We start from the raw sequence: 8,028 nt of genomic DNA on the forward strand, positions 1-8,028 counted from the left end.
GGGGGGGGGGCAGCTCCGACCTCCAGAGGGAAATGATCGGAATTTCCCTGGAAGAAAGAAATGTTTAAAAAAAGAGGAAAGCTTAAAAAGCAGATGGGAGGAGATCCGCGCCTGGGAACCGGCCTCGTTACCGAGCCCACATGACGACGGTGATGGCGGAGAGCGAGGCCGTCCAGCAGCTTGGAGCCTCGCCAGCTCCTCTCGTCAGGAAAATGTTTCCAGACCGCAGACGATTTAAGAGGCAGGAGACGAAGCCCGACAGACTGATGAAAAAAAAGAAAAAGATAATCTGTGAAAGCCGTCACAGCAGCTCCGGAGGAGACTCGACTTTTCACTCTTTCCGACGGCGTCTACAGGGACAAACTGCTAAACTCATCAGCTGGGGAGCGTTTAACTTCCATGGAGTCTTTAACAGCCTCACTGTTCCTGTCACCTCACCTCACCCCCTCCCTCCTCCTTCTTTTTCTTCTTCCTGAGTGCGGCGCCAGTCCCTCTCAATTCAGGTGCAGAATGCCGCTTTGCCAAAAATAACCTCAGCGCCACACGGCAAAGTTCAACCATGATGTAACCGAGGCCCCCCCGCCTTACGTAACGTCCCGACAAACCTCAACCAAACCACGGGTTCAGGCTCCTGCCAGGCCGCTTGACATCAAACGCCGAGCTCGCCACAAGTTCAAAGATGGCGAGCGTCAGGCGAGAGGCGGAGGGTGGAACATTAGAGGGAGTTTCTCCTCGATGGTCTGGAGACAGTAAACATCCCCTGAGGCGGCGGAGTGAGAGGGCGTCTGAAGACTCATCTGATCCAACAGGATCATGAAGGTTTCGCTTCTGATCTGAGCTCGAGTGTCACAGATTCACTGATGAGAGAAAAGAGACGAGCGAGCGGCTCAGAAAAAACATGGAAATATGTTGTGAAAGTAGAAGAACTGCTGGTCGAGTCAGAGGTGCAAGTAACGTCAACACAACTCCAGAGTTCTCGAGCCGTAAATGAAGACTTTTCAAAATTCTGCTCACCTCGTTTTATTCTGAAAACTCTAGGTTTGTGTTTTATTCTGAAAACTCTAGGTTTGTGTTGTAGTCTGGACAGAAACTGAGACCTTTGTAAACAATGAGGTCACAGCCATGGTCTCTCCTGATTGGCTCTCATCAGCCTGGACTACCAGTGGTGAATACAACATGATGATGAATGACAGTGTTACTGACCTTGTTGTCTTTGCAGCTGTTGTTCATTTACATTCTCTGTTTTAATACAATCTACTTCCTGTTTACACCGGCTCGCACATGCTCAGTGCAGGTGAATGCTCATGTATGTGTGTGTTTTCAGGTGTGTTAGTCTGGACGGAGATCATTTTTGTTTAAAATGAAAATGCAGTCGTGTGGTGACTACTGCAGAGTCATGTGACCCGTCCTGTCCAGCACGGCGCTGTAAAGCAGAAACACTACACGCTACACTTCGCTCATGGATGAAAGAGTGAAGCTGCAGCCCAGCAATAAGTTTCAAAAACATTCAATCAAAGATCGAAGCGTCACTGAGACTCAGACACTGGCGGGAGCAACAACCTGGGGATGAGACATGGCGGCTAACAGCTAACTGTCCAGAAGCCACGCCCCTCTGTTCCTCCACATGTTTGAAAACAAAGACTCAGACTCGTCTGGTCGTGTTGTTATGAACTCGGTCTGTTTCAGATTGGGAGGAGAAACTCATAAAAATGTGTGTGTGTGTGTGTGTGTGTGTGTGTGTGTGTGTGTGTGTGTGTGTTACTGCTCATGTTATGAATGTGGTGTGTTTTTGATTCTGCCCAGAACAATCAGACAGGATGGAAACACCAGCATCATCCTCCTTCATCTGTGCAGTGTTTATTTGCATACTGTTATTTCTCTGTGTGTGTGTGTGTGTGTGTGTGTGTGTGTGTGTGTGTGTGTGCTGCTCATAAACCTTTGAACCCACTAAAACGCTGCCTCCTCCCTGTAAATAAAATATCAGAACACTTCAAACTTTTATGAACTATAAAATTACAAAACAAACTGACGTCACCGATGATTTCTGTTCTTGTTCTTGGACGTGGCTTCAGAGAATCATCAAAATCCCAGGGTTCATCCTCTGAGGAGCACGAATGTGATGCTGAAATTACATTTTGATATTTTTTTCTCGACAGTTTGTAACAATAGTAACAATAACAATAATAATCCAGTGATTTAACTTTATACTAGTGTGTCATTCTGTCACATATGAGAATGTTTACTTCTGATACTTTAGGTTTGTGTCGCTGCTAATACTAGTACTTTTATTTAAAGGAGCTATCTGTAAGTTTTGCTATTGCTACATAGCTAACGTTAGCATTATCAGCTGTTAATTTACCAGTCTGGAAGAAATGTTACGAGTTCAATATCAAACTTCATTCCTTTACTTACCAAGAGCTGCCTCGCTTCTTCTCTTCTACTCAAGTTAGCATGACATTAGCATGTTAACCAGCTAGCCCTGGCCCGCATCAACCCGTCTCGTCACTGTATCGTCCAATCTGTCCCGGAGAAGCAGCTGCTCAGTCTTATAACCTCTTTTATTGTAAACGCAACAATCTTGTCAATTAATGCTAACGTTAGCTATGTAGCAATAGCCAAACTAACAAATAGCTTCTTTATGAAGGAGTATTTAATATTGTGACATTCACATTGTTATTCAGAGTAAAAGATCAACAACATCAACAAGATGCAACAGAAGAAGAATCTGATTCTAGTTCAGCCAAACAAACTGGGCTGAGAGGATTCACACTAACACACTGACAACAGCCTGCAGGACTGTCCACACACACACACACACACACACACACACACACACACACACACACACACACACTGATGGTGGAAACCAGGTTGTTGGGGGTTAATAGTGGTTTTTATTGAGCGTCCTCTCACTAACCTGTGATGACTGTCTCCAGCCTGCAGCTCTGTGTCAACACAAACTGTACAGTCTGAGCACAGCGCTTTATGTAACAGATCTGTGTGTGTGTGTGTGTGTGTGTGTGTGTGTGTGTGTGTGTGTGTGTGTGTGTGTGTGCCAGCATAACAGATTGTTCCTCCAGGTGGGAGACCTCCTACAGGTGACACACACACACACACACACACACACACTGATTCAAATTAACCTTTATTTAAACAAGCTGCTGCAGAAGTTACTGAATAAATGAAATGACACAAACTTTTTCATTCACTATTTTCTTTTATCTTTTTTAATTCTTCAACCGCCCCCCCCCCCTTGCTGTTGCTGTTGCTGTTGCTGTTGCTGTTGCTGTTGCTGTTGCTGTGCTTGTCTTCAGGGCTGCAGACCAATTGAAGACCTCAATCAGCAGCATGAGACTCACCTGGGCCAGGTGTGCTCCATGTACATAAGCCAGAGCAGCAGCACTCAGAAGCTGGCAGATCTGATGATGTCATGTATATATTATTCCTTAGTCACTGGGTCAAATTAACCCTCCGTCCTGAGAGATGTTTTACCCACGAGCACTAGTGTGTATCAGAAATATCAGCTGTTGTTTGTGATAACTGACGTGTGTCTGGTTCTGAATATTAATCCAACACGTCAACAACAGAAAACTGAACCTGTGACGTCAGAGATGAAGGATTAAAACTCTAAATCATCTGTCCACAGTTTAAACCTGCAGAAGATTCAGGATCATGAACCGTGAAGAAAACTTCATCAAACACAAAGAATCAGAGGATTCAGTCTCATGTTTGTGTTTCTGCTGCTCGTCCACAATCTGTCAGTCACTTCCTCCACAGGGATCTGCAGTCAGCTTATCCCTGCACACACACACACACACACACACACACACACACACAGGTATCTTCACATAGACCTCCATTCATTTCCTTTTACCCTGACCTTAACCACTGACCCGAAAATCAGATTTTTCCAAATTGGGGACGCGGCTTTTGTCCCCAATTTGGACAAAACGTCCCCAATTAACTGGTCCTCAGTCTGAAATTTGTCCTCAAAGGTAGCCTTCGACAGACACACACACACACACACACACACACACACACACAGTGGGTCAGAGTACACTGGGTGCCCTTGGCGAGACAGATAAGCCGGTGTTATGTGATTACGCAGCTCGGCTATTGTGCAACCCCATGACTCAGTGCTCTGATTGGAGAGAGAGAGAGAGAGAGAGAGAGAGAGAGAGAGAGAGAGAGAGTGAACTTTACCAAAATAAAACTCCCACATTAGCATCGACCTGAGTCTCTCCTCAGTTTTCCAGCGTCACTTCACTGAAGCATCGTTACATCACACCTCATATTTTCATCAGTTCCAGAGAATTAAACCGTTTATTATATTTAAAAAAAAACATCTGTTATTTAGTCCCAGTCATTTCTGCTCCTCAGGGTCAGACGGTGGGTTTTTATTCCTCTGTGTCGGCGACAGTCAGAGCGGCGGCCATGTTGTTTTCACGTCGTCTCGTTCTCATGGACACGATGTCTCTGCAACACCTTGAGGGAACTTCCTCAAATTTGCCACAAACATTCACCTGGACTCAAGGATGAACTGATTAGATTTTGGCGTTCAAAGGTCAAAGGTTAAGGTCAGTGTGACCTGCAGCACAGCAGCAGCCGGCTGGCGGGAGGCGGAGTGTTTGAGCGGCTCAAACCTCCCCCGTCTCCACTACAATGAGGCACAGAACAAAACCAGCTGCAGAGGAGCTGGAAGTTCAGTGAGTCACAGCTGAACCTGAAGCTGCTCAGTGAGACAGAAACCCTGAGGAAGGTCTTCTACTACAGAAAGTGATTTCATCCGGAAGTTATTCAAACTCAGGAACCACAGACTCAGACGACTGACGATTGTCTTTTGGCTTTGATGAGAAAAACCTTAATTTCTCTTTCCTCTGCCAGGAATCGTGACTCTGACTTCTGACTTACCTGGTGTTTATTCATATTTATTTTAGCTTTATCTATAAATCAGAGATGACAAAATGCTTCACAAGGACGAAAGAACAAAACCAACAACAAACACATGCAAACAAATGAAGGATAAAAATTAAAACAAAAAAATAGAAACATGAGTAAGCAATGTAAAAATTATTGTTTTTAAAAATTAAATAAAAAAATTAATGTATTATATTTTTTACATTGGATGTTTTTGCAAAATTTAGCTGATAAATCTTAAAGTTATCTTCCTTTAGTCCCACAGACAGAAACTCATCAACTTGAAGGTTTCATTGGGGATTTTTATTTCATATTATAATTTGACTTCATACAGCCATTAGAAAAATTAAATAGAAAAATTAAAAGTGCAATAAATGAGATGTTAAAAGGGAAACTGATGAAGGTTTGTGTAAAATTTACCAGTTTAAAATAATGTTGGAGAATTAAACCCGTCGTACAGTTGAGTAGTAGCTTCGGGGTTGGACAGTTTAACATGGGAGTCTATGGGGACTGACTCACTGTTGGAGCCAGACTCTAGTGGCCGTTAGAGGAACTGCAGCTCCTGGTTCTTCAGTGCTGATGCTTCACGTTTCAGCCTCGGAGGTTGATGTGAGCTCTGGCCTCAAGCCTTCGGGCCTAGGGCAACGATTTTAGGCCCCGCCCATTATAAATCAAAATGTGATTGGTTAATTCACCTGCCACTTTCTAAGCTAACAGTGTGGGGGCTTCAGGCCTTCTGTCCTGGTTATAAACTCCTTACCAGTGAGCGAGTCAGCTGACCCTTTCTCTGCCTAGAGACAACAAACAAGAAAAATCTGATTGGATAACTCTGATTTCATGGATTTCAGGATAGAAACATTTCTGAGTCAGATTTGATAGAAAATTGTTTTAAATTAGAATTAGAGGAGAATAATTATTAAATGAAAGAGATTAAATCAAACATTTAAAATGAAACGTTTGGTCTGAAGGCCGTGAGCGTTGTTTTATTACTGAACATTATCCAAACTGTCATCAGGCAGCTTCTCAGGCCACCGGCCTCAGTGATGACAGGTCATCTCCTCATGGCGTGACGTCAGCGGTAAACACTGTTATCACACCAATGCCAAGGCCAACAGCATGGGATTATGGGTAAAATGCCCGCCCCTGGAAAGGTTTTAATGTGTCACCAGACAACGGGGCGGCTCCACGTTAGTCACTGTTTTCCTGCAGGAGTTAACCTTTAACTCGCTGGTGAGCTATTAATAGGACAAAGGTGGTGAGACAATGAGGACATCCAGGTGAATTATGGGCGACACATAAAGTGTTTCAGCATCAACACATCATCACAAATCAAGTGTCGATATCTCTGTAAATAAATGACGGCGAGATGTCTCAGATTTGACTCTGATGAGTTGCTCAGCACGGCAGGTAGAGGGCGCCGTTCTGCCACAGCGAGCTGAGGTAAAACAGGACCGCAGATAAAAACTGGTGTCTGGTACGTTTACGGTCACGTTGATCGTTGTGCACTGTCCCTGATCAACTGATAAATTGGACGATGTACATTTGAGTTATAACAACTTCCTCTTTCATGGCAAATCATCAAAATTCGCTGCGACGCCACGGTCAGGCCGTCCAACTCAAACTCAAACGCGTCAGAGTTTAACATCACAAAGGTCTTAAGATGAAACTGACCAAATATGATGTTTATCTGATTAATTCTCTACGAAGAGTTTGTTAAAGCATGACGTCCTTGAATCGCAAAAACTTTCCCCCAAAAGTTGCAGAGTAAATTCAAAATGGCTGACTTCCCGTTGGGTTTGGGGTATGGGTGCAGGAGGCTTTTTTGTAAGTCTTGGCATTCTGTTTGTGCCTACCACATTTGGTACATGTAGGTGAAACATACGGCGAATAATGCCTCGGTGAAATTTCCCAAAACACAAATTTTGATGTGTTTTTTTTCCCGTGGTTATTCCTCAGAGAGCTGAGCGTCCTCTCAGTAGTTTCCAGGCGGTGCGACCGCGCGGCGTGCTTCAAAGCCTTCCTGCTCTCAGCTGATGTCATCTGTAGGGAGGTGGAGGGCCATCAGCGTCCGATTCACAAACTCTCATTCATGTCCCTCCATAATAGTTCACACACCAGCGAACACACACAAAGCTGCAGCCAAACATGAACCAACTCAACTTTGTTTAGGGATTCCTGTTTGGAGGACCAGGGTAGTGGATGACCTCATTGTTGTCGGGATGAATGGTTCGTTTGAAACCCCAAAAAAAAAAAAGCATCTGGAAAAAAGCTTGTCCACTCAGTGTGAAGTCCTCCGGGACGAGGAGCAGCAGAGGGATTTCCTGCCATTGCCACCCTGGCAGCAGGTGACCAGCTGCTCGCGAGTGTCCGTCTTTAAACAATGGAGGACAATCACAGGAAAACGTAGCAGAAGAAGAAGTCATCAACACTTCTCCGCTTGGTTTCCGTCCTCCTGACGCTGATCTTTATCTGAGCTCGGACCGTCTGTGTTCACTGCAAACACAGAGACACATCGAACAGTTCGACCGAGACATCGTCTTCACCACATCTGGTCTGAGTGTGTGTGGCTCACATCACACAGTTGAGACGACAGTGAACTACAGAAGCCCAGAAAGGACGTTTTCTCCATAGCAACAATCCTTCGGACCGATCTGAAAATGAGCTTGTATGAAAAGACACAGTGTGATTTCTGCCCTTGATTGAAATATTGATCGATGTGTCGTCCTGACGTTTTCACTTTACAGCTCTAGAAGAAGAAGAAGAACAAAGTCATTATAGAAACAAAGAAACAAACTTTGAGATAACGGGATAAAAAAATATTTGCGAGTATGGCCTTTCTAAGCTTCTGTAGTTCACAGTTCAAACCACATATAAGGACAAAAGCTGCAGTTCCTCTAACGACCACTAGAGTCTGGCTCCAACAGTGAGTCAGTCCCCATAGACTCCCATGTTAAAATGTCCAACTTTACAGCAGAAATAAACATGTTTACAGCCTGGTACAAAAACTGTTTTGGTCTCTAGAGCTAATTTCCTCCTTCATGACACCTGTTTATATAACTCACCTGTTTATATAACTCACCTGTTTACATTTTATTAAGGACTAAAGTTATG

This window comes from Seriola lalandi, unplaced genomic scaffold (genome assembly GCF_002814215.2).
Source record: "Seriola lalandi dorsalis isolate HSWRI2012SDOR001 ecotype SW California unplaced genomic scaffold, Sedor1 jcf7180002051568, whole genome shotgun sequence".
Taxonomy (NCBI): domain Eukaryota; kingdom Metazoa; phylum Chordata; class Actinopteri; order Carangiformes; family Carangidae; genus Seriola; species Seriola lalandi.